Source organism: Brassica napus, chromosome C3, assembly GCF_020379485.1.
Source record: "Brassica napus cultivar Da-Ae chromosome C3, Da-Ae, whole genome shotgun sequence".
Lineage (NCBI taxonomy): Eukaryota > Viridiplantae > Streptophyta > Magnoliopsida > Brassicales > Brassicaceae > Brassica > Brassica napus.
Genome location: NC_063446.1, coordinates 72,432,876 through 72,458,150, shown reverse-complemented (window position 1 = coordinate 72,458,150; position 25,275 = coordinate 72,432,876). Strand labels below are relative to the sequence as shown.

The 25,275-nt window shown below is 33.7% G+C and overlaps 1 pseudogene; it reads left to right on the top strand.

Moving 5' to 3' along the window:
* Positions 1–585: 585 nt before the first annotated feature.
* On the top strand, positions 586–2,052 carry LOC125583377 (annotated as a pseudogene).
* The last annotated feature ends 23,223 nt before the right edge of the window (positions 2,053–25,275 follow it).

The window sequence follows — 25,275 nt, the reverse complement described above, 5'->3', positions numbered from 1 at the left end:
GCAGACGTCCTTTGTTGCTTGATCGGGAACGCCTTGATCGTCGGACGTGAGCTGTCTGATGCTGTCGCGAACGAGGAAGAGGTCGCGTGCTGGAGTTGCTCTCGGGTCGCGAACGTCTGAACTAGGATCAGGAACGCCTTGGGCTGAAGCTGATCGGGGACTCGAGCTGGAACATATGCGGGAACAAGAGACGCGATCGGGGTTTAGGGTTCGTCGGATCGCCGGCTAGGGTTAGGGTTTTAGGGTTTTTCGATTTGGGTATTAGCTTAGGGATTTAGAATTTCGTGCTGATAACGTGTTATAAAAGTAATGAAAAAATTTATCTTTATTCATAACAAAGAGGTTCCTTATATAGGAGATTACACCGTCATAAATAAATGGAAAGATTACAAATCATAATCTCTTGGTTATGAGACATCCACGATCTGGTTCATAACAATAATTAATTAATCATCATATACTCGTTAAAGATTTTCTGAAAGACCTAAATTTTAAAAATATGTGTTTAGGGCCCATCAATTTCAAAGGAACGCTTGGGCTTTTTAGAAAGAAATTGTAAGACCATGTTTATTGGTAGCTCTTAGTATGGTTCTTAGGTAAATTTAGATTAAAATTAAATGAAAAACAGAAATTAAGCTAAGGGCGTTGCTTAATTAAGAGAGCGAAGAGCCCGTTTCTTAGTGCCACCTGTCTGGAGTTCATAGGAGAGAGGAGAGTTGGTGGTCTCGGATTCGTCTTTTCTCCGCTCGGGGTCCGTCGCAGTTTTGGAACAAAGTGTTCGCTCGCCGCACAGCGAGCCAAGCGGAACCTGATGGATCTCATCTCCTACCAGGACCGAGGCCTGAGAACACCCAGAAAGACGCCGTGAAGCGAGACGCGATCGTGAATGCCATCGAGGCCATGGCGGTGATCGGGGGAAGCTGTGATCGAGGGAAGCTCTGTCACCACAGGAGATTCGCTGTCTGCCATGTGGAGTCTACTGTGGACGACGGAGAAAGAACAGTTGTTCATCATAGAGAAGGCGGGAATTGTCGGCACACGCGCAGGAGAGGTACTGCAGGTGATCGATGTGAGGAAAGGGACGCTCAACAACGTCATCACTTTCCCGCCCGTAATTGATCCATCTCAGTCTACAACTCTTTCCACATCTCTGCAAACCTGTACCAGACTCAAGACTTTTAGTTACAAAAAGGTAGTTTTTTTTTTCTCTTGGATTAAGGAATGTTGCCAGCGAGTTTAGGGATAGAGCTCCAGCAGCCATGGCCATGATGGGTGATTTGATTGAGAAGGTTCTCGTCTTCTTCAGGAGACCAAAGCCCTTTTCTCAGCTTTTGTTTGTAACAGCAAGAATGTCTCCCCATTTAGTTTATTAAAAGCTGCAATGCTGTGTAAAGGAACAATGAAAGAGAAGAAAGCTCTGTTTTTTCTTTATATGAACTTTTGAGGGGAAGAAAGATGGAGAAAATAAAGTAACAGAGCTCCAGAGAGAGATAGTATTAATAGGACTAAGAAAAACCACTTTCTTCTTCAGAATAGTTTGTTGAATTTTATGTTCTCTTTCTCTAGAAGTTCTGAGCCAAAAAAGTGTATATTATTAAGCTTTTGTAAAAGCAATGTGATTGGTTCACGTCGGATTGACTTAGCAATGTGATCAATCACTAGTGCCGTGTTGAGAGGAAGCAATTGGGAGATCCCACTGCCACCATTTGGCAAGGGCTGGTGAGTTCTTCTTCTTCTTCTTAGTCTGCAGGTTGTTTTGAGACTAGAGAATTTGGTTTTGGTTGCAGGTTTGAAAATGTGTATATGGATGGTGATATCAGAGTGGTCAAGGACATCAGAGGGGACTACTTAGTTGTTGATTGTGCTCCTTTTAACTGGAAAGAATGATCCATACAGCAATAGTCTTGTTACTCAACAATGTATCTCCTCCTTGTTATCTTTGTTTTGTACATCAGCCACAAGTACACTTCTCTATTTTTAATGCCAAATGTAGACATTAATGTGAGTAGGATTTGAAAAAGTATCAAAAGTTCATATATACTTTTGTAACAACAATCATGATTCTTAATAGCCTTTTATTAAAGAACTACCAATCTACTCTATTAAAATAGAGTCCTAAGTTTATCTACCATTGAAGTTGTCATTTAAGTTTTGGAATGTTTCAAGTTTGTTAGTATGTTACATAATTTATGGACCATATCCTGTTAGGTACAATTAATTATACAATAAAATTAAAACCAGATAACTTAAATTAAACCAACAATCTACTATATTATAACAAACCAAACAAATTATGTTCTATTGAATTATGTTCTATCTACTCTATTAAACTATACCGATTGTATACTGTATATACAATTATATTAGCAATTCAATAACTCTCACTTGGACCTCTTTTACTATATATTAAACTTTGCTCTAAGTTGATTTATCACTTTCTCTTATCAACATCATATAATCAGACACCGAACATGTATATGTTTGGTTCCTCTTTGCTTCTATAATAGATTAGATATGAATATATGATAACTCTTTTTACACCTCATTTTGTATATATGTTACTTGGCTCTAAGTTGATTGATTATGTATTAGACTTAGAGACACATGCCATTATGAACACAATATGTTATTATATAAACTTCAATAATATAATTTCAAAAGTGCCAAAATATGATATCTATTTATAAAAATTTAATTTTTTTTTTAAAAAATAGAGTAGAAGTTAAGAATTATATGTATTATCTATTTAAATAATATTTGTAACTACTAATTTCGAAAATATAATCCTTATCTACAAGAATCTTAACAAGATATTATTCATACTAACTTGACTTGCACACCAAATAATCGATAAAAACTTCATACAATTTATTTATTACGAGATTCTCTCATATTTGAAAGTTTATATTTTTAAAATAAATTAAACAATCACATTAATCATATAATAAAAAATTAGATTTTTTTCTTATATGTTATATTTTGAATTTTTTAAAACGTCTATAAATTACTAAATCTCGGTCGATACAACAGAGATTTATTTTGAAGCTATTAAAATCACCTAGCAAGAATATGGATGCACAACAAATTTTGTTTTGTAACCCTTACCCCCTTTCTCTTCGTCACAAGACCGACAATAAATAATTTGGAAGTGTCGATTAAAAATCTGAAATGGTAATGTTTTCTTTAGTTCAGTCCATTGTTTTCCTTAACTAAAGGGACCACATACATAGAAGAATGTATTTTGGCCTAAAAAGGATTGCATACCCAAAATCAATACGAATCATCATCAATTTCGTTTAAAATTTTGTTATAATAAAAAATATAGGTTTGGACAAAAAATCTGAATCCAAAAAATCGAACCAAATATAATCCGAAAAGGTAGTAATGAACTTTAACCAAAATTGGTTAGATACCCGAACGGGTTCAAAATTTTGGTATCTAGAGAACCAGAATAGAACCGGATCCGAAACAAAATATTTCGGGTATCCGAATATATTCGAACCATATTTATATACTTAAATATATTAATTATTTTTTAATTTAATATCCAAAGAGTATACAAAATATATAAGATGTTCTTAAGTTGTCCAAAATACTTCAAAATATATAGAAATAGTTAAAAGTACATGTTTAAAATAGTTAAAGGATACTCAAAATACCAAAATTACTTAAACTATCTATTTATTTCTTATCCAAATATTAAAGGTAAACCAAATTTTATTTTAAGTTTAAGTATTTTGGCATACATTATTCAAATTTATATGTTATATATTATTTGTATTTTTAGATTTTGAGAAATTTAAAGTATATATAATTTTTTTTTTAAATTAAATGAGTTATCCGAATCCAAACTCAAACCAAACCCGCAAAGATTCGAATTAAATCGAACTCGCAAAGATCCGAATTAAATCGAACTCGTAAAGATCGGAACAAACTGAACCGAGCCAAATCGAACCGAACCAAATGGTACCCGAGTGCCCACTCCTAAGATTCAAATCTAAAAAAAAGTTATTGATAGCAAAATATACTATTTATAATATATAAATACAACGTATTTAAAAAAAATCACTGCGCGGATTATCATCTAGTAAACCATTATAATTAAGTGTCTTTTAACAAAATTTCTTATTTCACTATTAAGAGTTAAAAATTCACTAAGAAACGTTTTACCAATAAACGTGCTCTGCTTTTCTTTTTCTTTTTCTTTTTCTTTTATGTGGTTCTAATAATTATAGGTGGCTGTCTGAGCTTCCTACTTGAAGCAATTCGATCGGACGATGGGGCATGCATGATTTAATAATATTTTTGTTGTATTCAGTTTCAGTTGGCTTGCTTTTATCCTTTCAGGAATTAAATAAATTATGATAAATGATTATGTTACATTTAGATTCTTAACTTCGTTTTGATTATTGCTGTTTGTGTGAAACATTAAATCCTAAATAGTTGAGTAAAATAAAATTACGAATTTGCTACACATAATGCTAAAATTACTAATCAGCAATTCAACTCTCGCTACTTCAATCAACCGAACTTTATAAACACTAAAATCAAGAAACAACATACATAGTTATAGAGAAAAACGAAAAGACAAGATTTGCCAATGTTGCTAACATACATGTTATTCACGTATCCTCAGCCTCTCATGGCCTTGCAAAGACTCCCCTAATATTTTTTTTTTGAGAGAGGACTCCCCTAATATTTGCCAAAACGCTCATGCAATTAATTCCCAAATTATAATAATGGTGATAAGTATACGAATCTTTTAATTTGACAAAACGTTAATATTAAAACGAAATGCAAAATTTCGAGCAGTTTCCATAATGGCATAAACCAAATATATTTTTTATCTCGATTCTAAGACATCATTTTCAATGATAATTAATAGACTAAATTAAATTATTACTTTATATATGTTTTGTGGATGTCGTGGAATGGTTGATTCTATTAACTCCACAGATTTTTTTTACCATTTACTATAAATGAAATGGTCATTCTACCAATCCCACAGTTAATTAAATAAAAATAAAATACAATAAAAATTATTCCATAACAAATTTGTTCATAAAAGAATTAAATAATTTTTTTGCAGTACTTCTTTTCTATCATTTTTTTCTGTTCAATTAGTTCCATTTTAATTTACCACAGTATACGTTCTGTCATATAAAAGTGAGCAATTTTTGTTTTAGGCAAAATTTCGTAAATATACATCAACTAAACTTAAACTTTTTTACTATCCAATTTAACTCCTCATCTTATTATTTTTTGAAAACTTTGCTCAACTGGGTCAGAAAAGAGAGGTCTCGTCCCTATAAAACTTTATCTTCGGAAAATGTCCTAATACTATTTTCATTTTAGTTAATAAGTACAGTTTTACACAGATTTATTAATATTTAGTCAGTAATTAATTATATTATAGATTAAGAAAAGAGGAAAAAAGAAATCTCAAAGCCGTAGCCGTCTTTCTCCTCCCGTCTCTAGGTCGTGATCTCGGTCAAGTTCCCTTTTATCTTATGGTTTCGTTACTAGTTCATTTTAGATTTCGAATTTCTCTAGTACTGGCTGGTTATGTTTCCTGAGAGTGTAAGTCAGTTTCTTGGGTATTGAATTGGTGCATTGGTTGATGTTCATAGAGCTATATAATGGTAAAGGGATTATCTAGCTCTGCTCAGCATATTGAGATTTATGCTCTTCACCAAAGCAATGAATTAACATATCTGCTTCAGAAGATTGTAACCATGGCGTCGTACACGTTATTAGTTGTCTTCGTTTTCATCTTCTAAAGATGATCCTAATAAAAGAGAAGATTCCAAAGTATAATCATTTTAAGAAAGAGAGTTAGAGAACAACATGGTCTTAAGCTAACGAGCTGCATCATAATCATCCTTAACTGATCTAACTTCTACATTAACATCTAATTAATATCTTGCAATATTTAATACAATATCAACGAATTTCTTATGAAAATCTTCGCCATCATAAGCCGCATTGAATGTTAGAGGAGCCAATATATGAGCATATGATTTCTGAGGAGGCCATGTTGCAGCTAGCGTAAGGGACAAGGCAAAGATTCAATCAACACGAGATTGTTTCTTCGACGTCTTATGATTTCAAGCTTTACAAAGATTGTAATCAAAAGGCTATTTGCAGAGAAGTAAGTCTCAAAACTTATATTATAAAAACCAAGTATTACATACGTTCTCTTTATATAACCCTAAAGATAACACCAAATAAGAAAATTAACTTAAACGTAAATAGGAAAACTAACTTAAGGATTATCAGTAATTAAAAGAAAACCTAGATCATAAAAAGGAAATCCTAGTAATCGATGTACTTGCTACATCAGGCCATGTGTTTTGGGTATGAGCCATAGACCATAGGTATGGGATTCAAGCCTTGACCATAGAGATTTTCGAATGACAATAGGAGTTTCGTGCATGTTCTGTTTTTGCCTCTTCTTTATAATTGATTTAGAGTGTCTCTATAAGTGCAATGTTTATGGACACACCAGTTGTCTTCGTAAGTATCAAATTTTTATGTAAGCAATTTAAACATTTATAATATTTGTTTAATCAGTTTTCAACTACTTAAAAACATTTATATATTTGTTAACACCATAACAATCACCACTGCAAGATTTTTAAGGTATCCGAAATCACGTCTCTCAGTCGCCTGATATGCCAGCAACTCACTCAACATGACTAAAGAACACTCATCCTTCGATTTCTCTTTTCTATAAAGTCGGGTCCATGTGTTACGCCATCACCGTTGACCCTTAGACCCTTTTATAGGGTTCTCAATGTTTTCTTAATGTCTTATCCTGCAGAATTTTAGAAGATCCCGAATAAGGACAATTTCGTTTTTTGTTCTCTATCAAAACTCTTCAAAGAATAGAGATGAGACGTATCTTTTGTTAGTTAGATCTAAATATGTTGTCCTACTCCCTCTGAGGTGATGGAGTAGAAAAATGTGTATAAATGAGGTGAAGACATTGAATTAGAGATTAGATCAAGTTAGAGCGATGTCATTTTTATTAAAGCTAAAGGAAGTAATTATTTTATTGAAAGAACCCTAAATGTTCATATTACAAGTGAAGCTAAACGGTCCATTTACCACCCATCTACAATCTTGACTTTAAAAATCGAAGATATTTAAGTCCAATTTATTGATTTGATCCATCGTTTTTGAGTGTCATGTGAAAAGGTTTACTCACAAGCGTCAACCTAATTTTATTTTTTGAGAAATTAATCATAATGACTCTAATCATACCTAATATTACTCAACTAACTCTTAAATTTTAGTAATAATTACTAGCATAACACATATAAGTTATAAAAACAAAGCGAATGTATTATTAGGAATATAATTTTAAATCCCAATCTAGTTTTCAGTAATCACTACTTTGCCATTAAGGTAACTAGGAATCGTTACCGCGCCGAGGCGTGGGGTTTTTGCATTTTAATATATTTTTGTCTCTTGCTTACTAATCTAGCATTCAGTTTTTCAATGCATTTTATCTTCACAATCTCCTCTTGTCTTGTTTGCATTTGTTTTCATGTTCTGTCATTTGATTTGTCTTAGTTTTGGCTTGTGTAATAACTTAACCCTGCTCATTCTTCTTTCGTTATTTATTGATTGATATTTTTATCTCGCTTAGCTCTGTGTTGCCACTAATTTTCTCGAATCATTTTTCATCATCTGCTTCGTATTCTTTTCATATTCATTAACTATTGTCTCCAATCTCTTTAAATCCTAAAAATCCTACATGTTCTTTTGTTTATTAAATCACATATTAAATATTGTTGAAACTGTTTATTTATTCTAATAAATCCTTACGATTATAACTAAGATGATATGGATAAAAGACTGATTATAATTTAGTTGAAATTAAAGCCTAAAGTAGAAGTTATTAAACTTGCAATCCTTCTTTTTGTCATCCAAGATAACTTTAGTCAAATCAATTATATTGATTTAGAAAACCCATAAGCTATTTCAATCCCAAATAACCAAAAAACAGGCGCATTTGTTATTGACCCTGCGGCGGGTTTCCTTTACTATAAACATAATTGCTTGTCACAACTGTTAATAAACCCAAATATGTTTACAAAAGCTACTCATATAAGAGTTTCATACTCATTTCTCTTTCTCTAGTCATCTCCTATATTAGTAGCTATCATAATACAATCATCAAACAAATGATATATCTCTTGGTTCCATATAGAATATGCAAAATGACTGTTTTCTGCAGACTTCATGATCACTGAGTATTATAAATATCAAACTCTGTCTATGGTCTATTTATATGTTGAGGAAATGCCTCGAAATGTAGCTTCCAAATAATGATTTCCAGTTCAACACATTGCATGTTAACCTGCACAATGAGATCAGCGGATCTGCAGATACCGCTACATGTCGAGTCGAACGCAGCTACACATATGTTCCCTGCTTGTGCATTTCATTCACAATCTGCAATTCTCCCAAGAACCAAAATCAATGTTAAATGAGGTAAAAGTTTTAGAGTCACAACAAACTTTGTATAGCCAAGCCCAATAAACCAAGCACCCAACGTAACATCCCCACTTGCCTATTTGTGCAGAAAATGACTTGATCATTATATAGTAGCACCGAAAAGTTAGATGGAGAATGAGGTATGAATGCAAAGTAGACAAAACAAGTAAAATCTTACTGATTATGGGAAATATAAGAAATCAATTCTCTTGAAATGGCGTATAACTGTCCAATAGCGTGACAGAAGTACTTGTTCCTGTTCTCACCAAACTTCCAATTCTAAATGTATATATAAATCTACTAGAGTTATTGCCAGCGCTCTGTTGCGATATTTGTTAGCTAAAATAATCCATCCAACATAATAGGAAAAAGAAACCAACGAAATTGTAAAGCTAACCATCAGCTGAGATGCTTTTGCTGTCCTGACACATTGCAAGCTTAGTGATTTCACTGTCAAAAGCAACAAACTAAGCAGTCATATACATCCGAGATATTTATTTACAAACGGTTCCTAGCACAGAAAAATCATATTATTATGTTACGGATGATAAGTTTGATGCATAAATACAGTTTAGAATTTTTTTTCAACTGAACATTTGTGCCTACTGAATTACCTTACAACACCCACTGCATTGTGATTTTGGCATGTTAAAGCTGAGAATCAACATTAGAGCTTGCGTTAGCATTTGGAACATGAAATATAGCACCATCAATTTCCAGTGTTAATTCCATTGACAATAGCTGTGCAAAAGAACTATGCTAGTAAGGTAATCGTGATTAGTAATTCTTTACATCTTAGTGTCGTACAACTTCAAAACGATAGACACTTACAATCGACGGCTCTCAAAGATGGACCGCAAACCATCTAATAATATGCTTACCTCGTCGTATAAGTAATCCATGTCACTTCCCTCCCACGGGTAACCTTGCTGGTCCAGATCAATTCCCTCCACCTCTTCCTCATCATTAGGATGCTCTGCAATATACCCTTTGTAAGGTTCAAATTTATGTCGCTAGAATTATCAGAGAAAGAAATATAACATACCCTCCAAATCTTCAGAAGCATCGACATTTTCTTTCAATGATCTTCATTCAACCTAACAACCATCAAAATAAAAAGAATGTGAGGTATATAATCTTCAAAATCCAAGTTTAATGAATGGAAAAAAAAACCCAGGAAGATAGAAAATGTCAAACACTCACTGGCTTCTTCTTCTTTTACTTCTTGACTCATGTGAATGAACTGTCAAAGCCATCATTATTTGCAGGAAAAAAGATTAAACAAAGCAACTGGTGAAAAGAAACAAATATGTTTCACAGCACATAAACTCTTCTTGAACAATCAGGCAACAGATTGTATGTCTCCCATGTGACTCAGCTGAGTCCTCGATGGCATCCTGAACGACAAATGTCTTCTTCTTCTTGGTTAGATCAAAGGGTGCAAGCTAAGGATGACCAAAGAAAATTAAAACCACACAATCATGATTTATCAGGCAAAATAAAAGAACCGATGATGAATTTATTAAAGATGGAGAGATGTAGAGACTAAAGAAGAAAAACTGATTCATGTTTCTTAGATGAGTCATGAACCGATGATTAAAAATTGAAAACGCTAAACTTCCATTGAAGAGAACGCTTACAGACCAAAGAGGTTTATTTGGCTTTTTTTAACGAATCTCATTTCAAAACGTGAGTTATAAAGTATTTATTAAATCATTAGATAAAATAAATAAGTGTGGGTCCCACAGAGAAAACCGAAGAAGCAAAAGTTTCCGACCTTCATAAATATATATTTGTTTCAGCCATCAATGTACAAAGAATCATTTAGCTCAGTGGTATAAATGTTGTTGTTTAGATCTCAATAACCCGGTTCGAGTCACAGACTTGACACTTTTTCACACTTTTTAAAAGTGGGATCCACATATCGCTGACGTGTCGCATCAGAAGTGATGCAACTGCCCTATTATAATGTAGATTTTTGAATAGAATTTTATTACTCCCCTATGTATCACTTTAAGTGATTTTTTAAAGATTTTGCACTTAGATTAAGAAAATACAAACTTCTATATAATTTATCTTGGTTACATAAAAATATCATTAAATGAAACTAATTCAACCAAAAAGAAAAAATTTAGTATTTTGCAATTGGTCATAAAGTTTAAATAGTATTAAATTTTATCTAGAATAATGTAACATCAATTCTTTTGAAACAAAATTTTTTTCCTCTAAACACCATTTAAAGTGATACGGAGGGAGTACAAATTTTGTGCATGTGGCCATGGTTCCCTTTACTTTATTACAATTATAAAACCTTCTCTTCCATAACGGTTTATTAACAATTAATGTACTCTTCTTCTCCTTTCCAAAAACATCTCTTCATTTTGGTAAACTTGTTAATATATAAATTACCAATTTTTTTAACAGAAATTACAATGAACATCATTATACACATTTTATAAGATATCTTAATTACAATGAACGTCGATAATGATGCTCATTGTAATTTCTATTAAAAAATTTTGGTAATGTATATATTAACAAGTTTACCAAAAAGAAGAAATGTTTTTGAAAAGAAGAAGAAAAAGTAAATTAATTGTCAATAAACCGTTCTGGAAGAAAAGGTTTTATATTTGCAATAGAGTAAAGGGAACCACAGCCACATGCACAAAATTAGGTAAAGGGTTTTTTTTTTTTTTTTATGTAAAATTATTTTCGAAAATACCTTAATGGCAAAGTAGTGATTGCTGAAAACTAGATTGGGATTTAAAATTATATTCCTAATAATACTTTCACTTTGTTTTTATAACTTATACTCCCTCACTATCAGTTTAACTGGTGTTTAGAAATAAAAAAAATTATTTCAAAATAATTGATGTTCTCATTATTTTAGGTAGAATTTAATATCATTTGAATTTTATGACCAATTACAAAATACTGAACTTTTTTCTTATTGGTTGAATTAATTTCATTTAATGATATTTTTATGTAACCAAGATAAATTATATAGAATTTTGTGTTTTCTTAATCCATGTGCAAAATTCTTAAAAACCACTTAAAGTGATATAAAGGGAGGGAGTATGTGTTATTCTTGTAATTATTAAAATTTAAGAGTTAGTTGAGTAATATTGGGTATGATTAGAGTCATTATAGTTAATTTCTCAAAAAATAAAATTAGGTTGACGCATGTGAGTAAACCTTTTCACATGACACTCAAAAACGGTGGATCAAATCAATAAATTGGACTTAAATATCTTCGATTTTTTAAAGTCAAGATTTCAGATGGTGGTAAATGGACCGTTTAGCTTCACTTGTAATATGAACACTAGGTTAAGATCCGCGCCTTGCGCAGAATAAACATTATATATATAAATTATTTTATATATTATATGTTTATAACATATTATGAAATAATAAATATATATTGAATAATTAAAAGTCATTATCTACTACTTATATAATTAAATTGGTGCAAACATATAAATCAATTTTATAAATCAAAAAATATTTTTTCTATTTGATATGATATATAATTAAATTTAAATGATAGTAACATATATATGGTATATTTTAATGTTAATATTTATTAGATGATGCTTTTTACTCATATTTTGTTATCATTTGTATCTATTATAGCAAAAAGTCTAAATTAGTGATAACAAAATTTTCACTGTGGGATTAATGGTTTAAGTAATTTATAATATTTTAAAAAATTAAGTTGTCAATATTTTTTCAAATTTTTTATCAAAAAAATGTTCAAAGTAAATTTCAAAATTAAGATATTTATATATTTTTATATGGCATATAGTTTAATATAAAATGATACATATATTTATATATCTTTTATTTTTGATACTTATTAAATGAGACTTTCAACTTATATTATTTTTTAATTATTTGTGTCATGTCATAACAAAAGTTTTAAATCATAGATCACAAAATTTGAATGTGAAACTTTTAACAGTTTTAATAATTTATACTCGTTTTTAAAAATTCAAAATATAATATATAAATAATTTTTTAAATTTTTATTATATAGTTACTATGATTGTTTAATTTATTTTAATATTTTAAAATTAAACAAATATAATTATAATACACACTTATTTTTATCAAATCTTTATTATTCAAAATCATTAATTGTCATATATACTTTAGCCACATTAGGCAATTATGTAATCTTATTTAAGGAAATAATGAAGCACATTTAATAATGTATTTATTGTGGTTTAATAAAAAGTTTATTATATATTTAGATGGACCAACCTATTTCTCTAAAGATTCTAAGAATCATTTTAGTGTTGACATGTGGCTACAAAGAAATGTTGCAATGCTTCTCAAATAATATATAGGGGATTTAGGGTTCTTTCAATAATTGTGGACAAAAAATAATAATAAGAGAAGAAAATTTCATTTTCAGAGAATTTTTTTATTTTTCTCCAAGCAATAAACTTTCTCCAAAAGTTTATTCCTTTTTTTTTTTTGGTTGAAGTAGTAGAGATCGATATAGTGTGATATGCCTCTTCAAACTCAACACTTAGCTATCCTTGTGGCTGCTCTAGGACACATGCCTTCATGGGGACATCGTCTGATCGCATTTTCATTAACGAGTACATCACTAACTTTCTCAGTCGAAGGATTTAAACTCTACAAACTCATGTTTGCGTCAACAGTTTTGATGTAACGATCAACAACACAAAGCACGTAACGAGAAAAAATATCTAGGATAAATTTCTAACTAAAACACTTTCGTCTCTCCTCTCTCCTTTCCCAAAAAGAAACAGCCACCTGAAGAAACCCTAGCTCCGACCGCCGCTTCCTGGCGCGCCGGAGGCGCTCTCCTCTTCCTCCACTCCCGTTTTCCCTTTTGCTCCCTTCCTCTCGGTCTTTAACCTAAGCCGATATGTTTGGTTCTCTGTGGTGGTCGTGAACAACCTCCGGAGATCCCTTACGGTCGATGGAGAAAGATCTCGGCTTCCCGTGGAGAAACGGTGAGGCTTACGGTGAGATGGAGAGGGTGTGAGTCGGCTTTTAGGTCTGAAGATTCTAGCCAGATCCGTTTTTTCTTTTTTGAGATCTACGCCGGAATCTTCACAACTACGGCGCGTGGACCGGAGTGGACGTCTCCTCAACAACGATCTAGCTTCCCCTGCGACAGTGAGACAGTTGGAGGTGTGGTGCGATTTGGCGGCGAAGAGAGGCTCGACCTTTGGCTCCCAGAGGCGACGCGCGGCGAGGACTCTCACCGATGAAGTTGTCAACCAGAGGTGAGGTCATCGGTGGCGAAGCGCGGCAGGTTCATACTTCCCAGCACCGGCGAGTCCGGTGGTATGAACCACGCACCTATTCTAGTCGCAATTTAGTGTTCGCATCTCACTGTTGTAGTTAAGGACCGAACTTCAGTCTGAATTTGGTGTTCGGTCTTATGGCTTAGGATCAGGAAGGTGACGGCTAAAGAACTGGGAATCATAGTGGAATGCGCTGGAGGGTGTTGCTACTGTGGTTCATGTACTGAACGCGTATTAATTAGGTGACCATTAGTGTGTGTTTGAGTTAGAACCGGTTTGATTCCTAAGGACTTATGCTTAGTTACTATTCTTGTATTTCGAGGTCGAATTTAGGGGTCTTAAGAAACAGCTCTTCCTGAGTCGTAGGATGAGTTTGTTGTCTCTCGGGTGGAGTTACAACTGAGTGTTATGTTGGGTAGCGTAGGATCCAAGTACGTGATGCTAGGTGATACTAGACTATTCAGTTTGTAAATGTGGTTGAATCACAATGTGGTATAAATCATGTAAACCCAAATTTGGTGAATGAAAAGTGGTCGTTGAGTTAAAAAAAAAACGATCAACAACGCATCATTGATGTAACAATTAATATAGTTTATGCTGGTGAAAAACAAAAATCACATAAAGTAAAAGAAATCCGTCAGAACCAAAAAGTTATATTTGAAAATGTGTACAAATGAGGTGAAGACACTGAAATTAGAGATTAGGAAAAGTTAGAACGATGTCACTTTAGTAAAGCTAAAGAAAAGAAATACTATTATTTTCTAAGGCTTAATTCTAAAACCGATCATTTTTAAAACTCTGATAATGAAATTAAGATGGTATGTTTTAGAAAAAAGAAGTTGTTTAAATGTACACTTCCTTACGCGTTTTCTACTATTATCACCTGCTATTCAACGGATTAGTGTCAAGACACATTCATACAGAAAAACAAAATAAGTCACGAATAGAATAGTTACAAGAAAAAAAGAAAAAAGCTCTGATAATGAATAAAATCCAAAAAAACTTTAGGCCAAAAGAGAGAGAGAGAGAGCCATGAACTTTAATAATAAAACAGAAGGGTGCCCAAAAACCGTAAAATTTTGAACCCTTTCTAAGCTAAATCTACATATATATATACCAATAAAGGCAAAAGATAATATGGGCTTGGGAACTTGCAAACCCATAATCGTGGGCTTTGTCATGCTTATCTTGATAATGGTGTTGAATTGCATCCTAAGGACTTCAATTGATCGAGATTCGTAAAAGTGTAATAAAGCATTTTTCATTTCCATCCATAAAGTCGTAAGTGAGAGTTTTGAAATAGACTGGAATTTGGAATCGTGAAATATGGTTGAATTATCTAAAGCTATTCGTGACATACTAAAATTTATTGGTATGAACGTGGGTTGACACGAATCTGTTGAATAGCAGGTTGATAAATGATAAGGAAGTGGAGATGTAAACATCTTTTCCTTTTAATGTAATTGTGTAATTTAATTAATTTGTTTAAACCATAGACTTTGCCAAATACAGAAACAGCTTTGAATGATAAGAAACAAAACCCCTTCCAATATAGAACGAACGTCGAGAATAAATAATGGGGTTTTACCTTCAGAGTTTCCATCATCGATCTCCTTCGTATTTAACCTTTTTTTTCTTCTTCTTCTTCTTCTTAGTCCCATCGCACCGCCATCATGCTTGAGTGGGTTGATAACGTCCTGAGGAGACTCCGGAATTTCCTAAACCGGAACCTCATAATTGTTGGCGGTTGCGTTCTCTTCTTTTCTTATAATGGGGCTCTGCTTTATTGGATTCATCAAGAAGAACAATGATTCAGCACCAACATTCCAGAGAACTTTCAAAATTGTTACTCTAGTAGTTACAAGCGGATATATAATCGTTGTCCCCTATATGTTTTACTACCGAAACAGGGATCCCCAACCCCGACGCCAATTCCCGTACGCGTTCACGCTTCTCAAGTCATTTCTTCAAATCATCCTTTTGCTGATCTTCACCTACATGGACACGTACCTGAAAAAGCAAGAACGTCTACTCGTCATCGCTGTAGTCGTGTCCGCTCATCTTCACTTGGTAACAGTTTTTATTGGTTTCGAAGTAGCGGAAGACTTTGATCTCGTCAATGCTTTCCTGAGCGTATCTTTTACACTGATATTCGAGCTTACATCTGGATGGCTTTCAGTCACGTTCCTTGTCTTCACCGCATTCCTTCTTGTGTGGACTAAGAATCTGCTACTCCTAGATCCACGAGAGGTAAGACGAGATATGAAATCCATTATAAGAATCTAAATTTAACATAAATCATAATTTCAAAGAAACGCTTGGCCTTTTTTTAAAAAAAAATTGTAAGGGATTTCGTATCTTACCACCGGTGGATTGAGAAGTAGCAGATTCTTAATCCACATAAGAACGAATGCGGTGAAGACAAGGAACGTGACTGAAAGCCATCCAGATGCAAGCTCAAAGATTAGCGTAAAAGATACGCTGAGAAAAGCATTGACGAGATCAAAGTCTTCCGCTACTTCGAAACCGATAAAAACCGTTACCAAGTGAAGATGAGCGGACGAGACTACAGCGACGAGGAGTAGACGTTCTTGTTTTTCAGGTACGTGTCCATGTAGGTGAAGACCAGCAAAAGGATGATTTGAAGAAATGACTTAAAAAGTGTGAGGGCGTAAGGGAACTGGCGTCAGGGTTGGGGATCCCTGTTTCGGTAGTAAAACATATAGGGGACAACGATTATATATCCGCTTGTAACTACTAGAGTAACAATTTTGAAGGTTCTCTGGAACGTCGGTGCTGAATCTTCGTTCTTTATGATGACAAAAGACAAGAACGTAACGGCTCCAATGATTATGAGGCTCTGGTTGAGGAAATTCCTCGGTCTATTACCTCAGATCTCTTAGAAACACAAAGAGTTATAAGAACAACTTTGCTTATTAGCTTTACAAACTGCTCAAAACTAAAGCTCTTAATATGTTTCTCTTAAATCATATAGAACACCTTTCCATTAGACCTATGTTTATATGAAAGACAATTCTCTTTAACATGTGGGATATGAAAAACACAAACCTAACCTAAATAGAAACTTCATTTTCCTATTTCTAGGTTTCCTTATTGTGTTTATCTTAACATATTAAACATCTAATAATATGTTAAGTTTCCACAAGCTTGGAATTATCCAACATTCACCCTCTTAATTCCAACTTGAATTAGGGAGATCAATTTCTTGAACTCCGATTAGGCTCCTCCTTTGCTTGAACATAGTCATCAAGTAATCCTCCTTCACCACACTATGGTGTGCGAATCCACCCATTGAATTCACATCTTTCTCAAGGTTAGACCGGATGCTCTCCTCGCTTCCGTACCACTTCTTCTTAAAATCAGCCCAGTTCTTGTAGAACCTTCTCCTGACCTCTTCACTTAAGTTGCGATGAGTCTTTTGGTTGAAGCTCACTGCGACGATAACTCTAATCACATCCGCCATCTTGCGTACGTGATCTCTGGTAAGGATGTCGGCCTTCTGCTCAACACCCAACAGTTTTATCTCTGGTTCGTCTTCAGCCTTTGAGAACCTTGACTCCATTGGTACGTGTGTTATGTTACACGCTTCCACCTTTGTGTCACACAGGATTCCTTGAGCATACCTTTCTTGTTTTATTCTGATTCGGCCTGCTCCTTGAATCACCTCTATGCCAAGGTAGTACGTTAGCTTACCTAGATCTGACATCTCGAACTTCTTAGACATCTCCTCCTTGAATTGCCTAATCACCTTAAGCGAAGTTCCTGTCACAAATATATCATCAACGTAGATGGCTATGATCAAGACGTCTCCTCCTTCAGTCTTGCGGTACACTGATGGTTCCTTCGTGCACTTCTCAAATCTCATCTCCTTGAGAACCTGATCAAGTTTCACATTCCATGCACTTGGTGTCTGACGTAACACATGCAACCTCTTGTGTAACACACAAACTCGATCCTCTTCTCTTTTCTTCTCAGAACCAGTCGGTCTATCTACAAGCTCCCATATCTTGTTACTTGTGATAGATTTCAACTCGCCTGTCATAGCTTCAATCCAATTTTCTTCACAAACTAGATTGAGCTCATCTGAGGCTAACTCTCCTCCTCTATCGGTGCGGAAGGTTTTGATGGTTGACCCTGTCTGCTTCTCTACATTCTCTTTAAACCTTTTGAATCGATTGAATACCTCACTCTTCTCCTTCAATAGCATAACCCACATATACCTAGAGAAGTCATCGATCAAGACAAAGACATACTTATTATTTGCTGGCGTTGGTGGTGTGATTGGTCCACACAAATCTCCATGCAATAACTCTAATGGCTTTGTGGCACGAAACATGGCTTTGGTCGGGAATGACTGTCTGATCTGCTTCCCTGCGAGACATGCGTCACACACGCTTTCTTCGTGTGTTACACACAGCATTCCTATGACCATCTCCTTCCTCACCTTGTTGTTCATCACTCCATAGCTTATATGTCCTAGTCGAGCATGCCACCTCCATGTAGCATCTACGTCCCTGACATGTAAACACTCCGAGTAGCTTATCTCCATAGGGGTCTTGTAGAGACGGTTTGGATATCTTGTCACACGAACTAGCAACCTTCCATGCGAATCTGTGAGCGTTAAGTAGACATTTTTCATGTTAACCTCACATCCGCTCTCTGTTGCTCGCCCAAGACTCAATATATTGTGCGGCAGATCGGGTATGTAGTATATGTCTTTAAGTGCCTTCTTCTCTCCATTCTTGCACACAAAGGTAACCACACCCTTTCCTACAATGTCAACACACGATCCATCACCAAACTTCACCTTCCCTTTGGTGTTAAGATTCAAACTCGAAAAGAACTCATTGTTCCCTGTCATGTGATTGCTCGCTCCATTATCCAAATACCAGACACTTGCATTGTCTTTGTCGATATAAAGATTCTTCGGAATCACCTTATCTTTGTTCAAAAACACCACCTCGTGTACATATAGTGCATCAGCCTCTTCTGTCTCATTTAGGTTGGTTTCTTGATTCTTCTCTGTCTTCTCGGGACAGATAGTTACGTAGTGACCAGGTTTGTCACATCTCCAACATATCAGCTTTGAACGATTCTTCTTCGAGTTGTTATCTTCGGTGTGTGACGCACGGTTTTGGTTGTGTGACCTGCCTCGACCTCTGCCTCTACCGTTCCTTCCTCTTCATCTACCACGAGAGTTCTCACAGCCCCTCTGACTATGCTCTTCATTTTTCGAAAACATCAGCTTCCCTTGGTCTTCTTTCTGAGTTTCTTCTCCTACACGCTCCTCGTACGCCTTAAGCCTTCCAACTATGTCTTCAAACCCCGTCGAGTTGAGATCTAGGACTTGCTCAAGTGATGCTACGATCTGGATATACTTGTGTCTCGGAAGACCCTTCAAGAACTTCTTGACCATCTTGGATTCTTCTATGTTTTCTCCCAAAGAGGTTGCTTTGGATGATAGGCCTGATATCTTCCCCGCGAAGTCATCGACCGTATCTGAATCATCCATCTTCAACCTATCAAACTCCGTCATAAAATTCTGAAGTCTCGCCTCCCTTACACGATCAGCTCCTAGGTATCGCGACTTGATGGCGTTCCAGATCTCTTTTGATGCGGTTTGTTCTCCCACCAGGAGAATCAAAGTCTCTGGAACAGATTGAAACAAAAGAGCTATCGCAACATCGTTCTTCTTTTGATCATCTGAACCGGGTTCGATCGTGTCCCACACTTCATGAACACGAAGTAGAACCTTCATCCTCATCGACCAAACTGTGTAGTTTGTCGATGACAACATCGGACATTGGATGGATGTAGATCCAAAGTCCTTCGTGCGTGGAGCCCTAGTCACCTCCGCCATCTTGCTTACGCGATCTCTTGTTCACGAGCACCAGGATCTTAAGCTACAACTTAAGCTTAGATCGAGTCTCTAACCTGAGGCTCTGATACCAATTCAAATCTCTTAGAAACACAAAGAGTTATAAGAACAACTTTTCTTATTAGCTTTAGCAACTGTTCAAAACTAAAGCTCTCAATATGTTTCTCTTAGATCATATGGAACACCTCTCCATTAGACCTATATTTATATAAAAGACAATTCCCTTTAACATGTGAGATATGGAAAACACAAACCTAACCTAAATAGAAACTTCATTTTCTTATTTCTAGGTTTTCTTATTGTGTTTATCTTAACATATTAAACATCTAATAATATGTTAAGTTTTCACAAGCTTGGAATTATCCAACATTACCAACCCACCCAAGCATGATGGTGATGCGATGCGATGGGGTTAAGAAGAAGAAAAAAGGTTAAATGAACGAGATCGATGAAGAAAACTCTGAATGCAAAATCCCATTATTTATTCCGACGTTCGTTCTATATTGGAAGGGGTTTTTTATGAGTTATTTTTGGGTTCACCCCCTAGGGTGAACCTACCCTAGGGTGAACCTAAAGGTTCACCAACCAATAAAAAATTATCATTTTAAATCTAGTATCTTTTAATTATGGAAACCAAATAACTTGGCAAATTATATTATTTTTTCAAAATAAAATTTAAAAATAAATAAAAATAATATATAAAAAACGAATTCAAAAAAAAAATGTTGTCAACAAAACACTAAACCCTAAACTCTAATACTAAACCCTAAACTCAAATCCTAAACCCTAAATCCTTGGGTAAACCCCTAAACCCTTGGAAAAACACTAAACATGTTGTCAACAAAACACTAAACCCTAAACTCTAATCCTAAACCCTAAACCCTTGGGAAAACCTTAAACCCTTGGGTAAACCCTAAACCCTTGGGTAAACCCTAAACCCTTAGGTAAACCCTAAACCCTTGGAAAAACACTAAACATTTGGATAAATTCTAAATTATAAATCTTAAACACTAAACTCTAAATCTTAAAAATAAATATTTTTTTTTAAATAATATTTTTTAGAACTATTGTTATTTTTATTTATTTAATTTTTTTATTTTTTATTTTAATAGCATAATATAATTTGGCAAGTTATTTTCTTTCCTTAATTAAAAGATACCAGATCTAAAATGACAACTTTCTATTGGTTGGTGAACCTAAAGGTTCACCCTAGGGGGTGAATTTAAGAAAAAGTCGTTTTTTATTAGACAGAACTTAGGTTCACCCCCTAGGGTGAACCTTTAAATTCACCCCACCCTTTATGACCAATCAAAATGACACATAAATTATTAATTAAATACATTAAATTAAATAAAAAATAGGTACAAATAATAAAAACGCTAATTTTAACGACGCTAACGCTTCCAGCCAAACCTAAACCCTAAATCTTAAATACTAAGCCATATACCTAAATTCTAAACCTAAATCCAAACCCCTAAACCCAAACCCCTAAACCCAAACCCTAATCCTAGACCCTAAACCCAAATTATATACCATAAACCCAAAAACTAGACTATAAACCTAAACTCTATATCCTAAACCCAAGTCGTAGACCCTAAACCCAAACCGTAAATCTTAAACCCAAATTATATACCCTAAACCCAAAACCGTAATCATAAGTCCAAACGGTAAATCCTAAACCGTAAATCCTAAACCCAAAACCTAAACCCAAACCGTAAATCCTAAACCCAAAACCTATACCCTAAACCCAAATCCTAGACCTAAAACCCAAACCGTAAATCCTAAACCCAAAACCTATACCCTAAACCCAAATCCTAGACCTAAAACCCAAACAGTAAATCCTAAACCCAAACCCCAAACTTAGATGCTATAGGGTTTGGGTTAAGGTTTACGGTTTGGATTTAGGATCTAAGACTTGGGTTTAGGGTATAGGATTTAGGTTTATAGTCTATTTTTTGGGTTTAGGGTCTAGGATTAGGGTTTAGGGTATAGGGTTTGGGTTTAGGGGTTAGAATTTGGGTTTAGAATTTAGGGTATAGAATTTAGAATTTAAGATTTAGGGTTTAGGGTTTCGCTGGAAGCGTTAACGTCATTAAAATTAGCGTTTTTATTTTTTGTAACTATTTTTTATTTAATTTAATATTTTTAATTAATAATTTACCTGTCAATTTGATTGGTCTGAGGTGAATTTAAAAGGTTAGTTTTGTTCTTTTTTGTTTCTTATCACTTAGAAGCTATTTCTGTATTTGGCAAAGGTTATGGTATAAACAAATTAATTAAATTACACAATTACGGAAAAGATGTTTACATCTACACTTCCTTACGCGTTTTTCCACTATCATGAACTGCTATTCAACAGATTACATCTACACCTCCTGTGTATTTCTCTTTTTTGGGCTAAAGTTTTTTTTTTTTTTTGTAACTTAGCTATTCGTGACATATTTTGTTTTCGTATGAATGTGTCTTGACACTAATCCATTGAATAGCAGTTGATAATAGTAGAAACTAGAAAACGCGTAAGGAAGTGTAGATTTAAACTTCTTGTTTTCTAAAACATATCTTAATTTTTTTTTTTTTTTTTCATATCTTAATTTCATTATCAGAGTTTTTAAGGTGATCAGTTTTAGAATTAACCCATAGAAAATAATATTTCTTTCCTTTAGCTTTAATAAAATGACATCGTTCTAACTTCTTCTATTCTCTAATTTCAGTGTCTTCACCTCATTTATATATATTTTCAAATATAACATTTTTGATTTTCACTTATTTCTTTCACTTTATGCGAATTTTTTTCCACCAACATAAGTATTAACTGTTACATCAATGATGTGTTGTTGATTGTTACATCGAAACTGTTGACGCAAACATGAGTTTATAGAGGCCAATTCTTTCGCCTGAGAAAATTAGTGATGTAGTCGTTGATGAAAATGCAATCAGACCATGTCCCATGAAGCATGTGTCCTAGAGTAGCCACAAGGATAGCAAGTGTTGAGTTTTGATGAGGCATATCACACTATATCTCTACTACTTCAAACAAAAAAAAAGGAAAAAACTTTTGGGGAAAGTTTATTGCTTGGAGAAAAATAAAAAAATTCTCTAAAATGAAATTTTCTTCTCTTATTATTATTTTTTCTCCACAATTCTTTTATTGAAAGAACTCTAAATTTTCATATTACAAGTGAAACTAAACGGTCCATTTACCACCATCTACAATCTCGACTTTAAAAAATCGAAGATATTTAAGCCCGCCCAATCTATTGATTTGATCCATCATTTTTGAGTGTCACGCAAGAGAGCCATGTGAAAAGGTTTACTGACATACGTATACCTAATATAATTTTTGCAGAAATTAGCTATTATAATGACTCTAACCATACCTAATAATACTCAGTTAACTCTTAAATATTTAATAATTACTAGCATAACTCATATAAGTTATATAAAAAAAAAGCGAAAGTATTATTAGGAATATAATTTTAAATCTCAATCTAGTTTTCGGTAATCACTACTTTGCCATTAAGGTATTATTTGGAATAGAATTTTAAATAACAAAAAGAAGAACAAAATCCCTTTACCCAGTTTTGTGCATGTGGCTGTGGGCTGTGGTTCCCTTTATTTATTACAAATATAAAACCTTTTCTTCAAAAGAACGGTTTATTGACAACTAATCTACTCTTGTTTGAAACTAATCGTGACATATTTTGTTTTCTTATGAATGTGTCTTGACACTAATCCATAGCAGTTGATAATAGTAGAAACTAGAAAACGCGTAAGGAAGTGTAGATTTAAACTTCTTCTTCTAGACTTCTTCAATTCTTTTTAAATTATCTGATCACAAAAGTCTAAAAGATCTTGTAATTTATATAAAATTTTAATTTAGTTAATATTTTCTTAGTCTATATAATGTTATACATAAATTTAGAAGTGGCAAGAAGCACCAAAACAATTTCTATGATTTTGGTTTGAGAAAAATGAATACATCATACATGTTTGGAAGCTTGTTTTTATTAAAATCAATATTTTCATGTTTACCACATTCAAAACCATAATCAGTCTCATTTCTGCTTATTAGTATTCTTTTTAGATCAAAAAAAGAGAGAAATATATATTTCTTACAATGGAGAGATGAAGCAGTTACCTAGGGAAATAGTTACTAAAGCCATTTGTGTACGTGAGTGTGAGAAAAATAAAGACTTTTGCAGTTAACTAATATTTGAAGTCAATAGAACTTGGTAGAATTTTGATTTACTTGAATTTAAAAAAACAATTACACATGTCAAAATCTTATTGTTTGAGTGACTTGTACTTAAGTATATACGAAATTTCTTCTTTTTGGTAAACATGTTAATATATAAATTACAAATTTTTTTAACAGAAATTACTATGAACATTATTATACACATTTTATAACATTTCTTAATTTCATTATCATAGTTTTAAAGGTGATCGGTTTTAGAATTAAGTCTTAGAAAATAGCATTATTTTTCTTTAGCTTTAATAAAAATGACATCGCTCTAACTTGATCTAATCTCTAATTCAATGTCTTCGCCTCATTTATACACATTTTTCTACTCCATCACCTCAGATGGAGTAGGAAAAAATATTTAGATCCAACTAACAAAAGATACGTCTCATCTCTATTCTTTGAAGAGTTTTGATAGAGAACAAAAAACGAAATTGTCCTTATTCGGAATCTTCTAAATTTGTAGGATAAGGCATTAAGAAAACATTGAGAACCCTATAAAATGGTCTAAGGGTCAACGGTGATCGTGTAACACATGTACCCGACTTTATAGAAAAGAGAAATCGAAGGATGAGTGTTCTTTAGTCATGTTGAGTGAGTTGCAGGCATATCAGGCGACTGAGAGACGTGATTTCGGATACCTTAAAAATCTTGCAGTGGTGATTGTTATGGTGTTACTAAACAAATATATAAATGTTTTTAAGTACTGTAAAACTGATTAAACAAATATTATAAATGTTTTTAATGAAGTAAATTGCTTGCATAAACATTTGATACTTATGAAGACAACTAGTGTGTCCATAAACATTGCACTTATGGGGACACTCTAACTCATTTATAAACAAGAAGCAAAAACAGAACATGCACGAAACTCCTATTGTCATTCGAAAATCTCTATGGTCGAAGGCTTGAATCCCATACCTATGGTCTATGGCTCTGTTGGGAAAATTAGCGGATAATATTTTCTTTGAAAGGTTGAGATGGAATGTAGACGGTTTATGTTTGAGATAGCCTTCGTATTTTAGGAAAGGGATTTACTACTCAAACTTTGTGTTTAGAGAGTGTTTTATGACTCTCTTAGAAATAATTCTTTCTTAAAAACTACTATCTCTTTATGATTGCTTTTGCTTGTTGTGGGATGATTACAAATGGTGCAAAGCACCCCTATTTATACTAGTAATTGGAGACTACAAGTTAGTTCTAGAACACTCCATTTTCTACACACTTCATCTTCTACACACTTCCTTTTCTATACACTTCTTCATCATTCTCCATTTTCTCTAGATATTTCTTCTTCTTGGGCTTCTTGGTTATAGCTTGATTAAAGATTAAACTTGGACTAA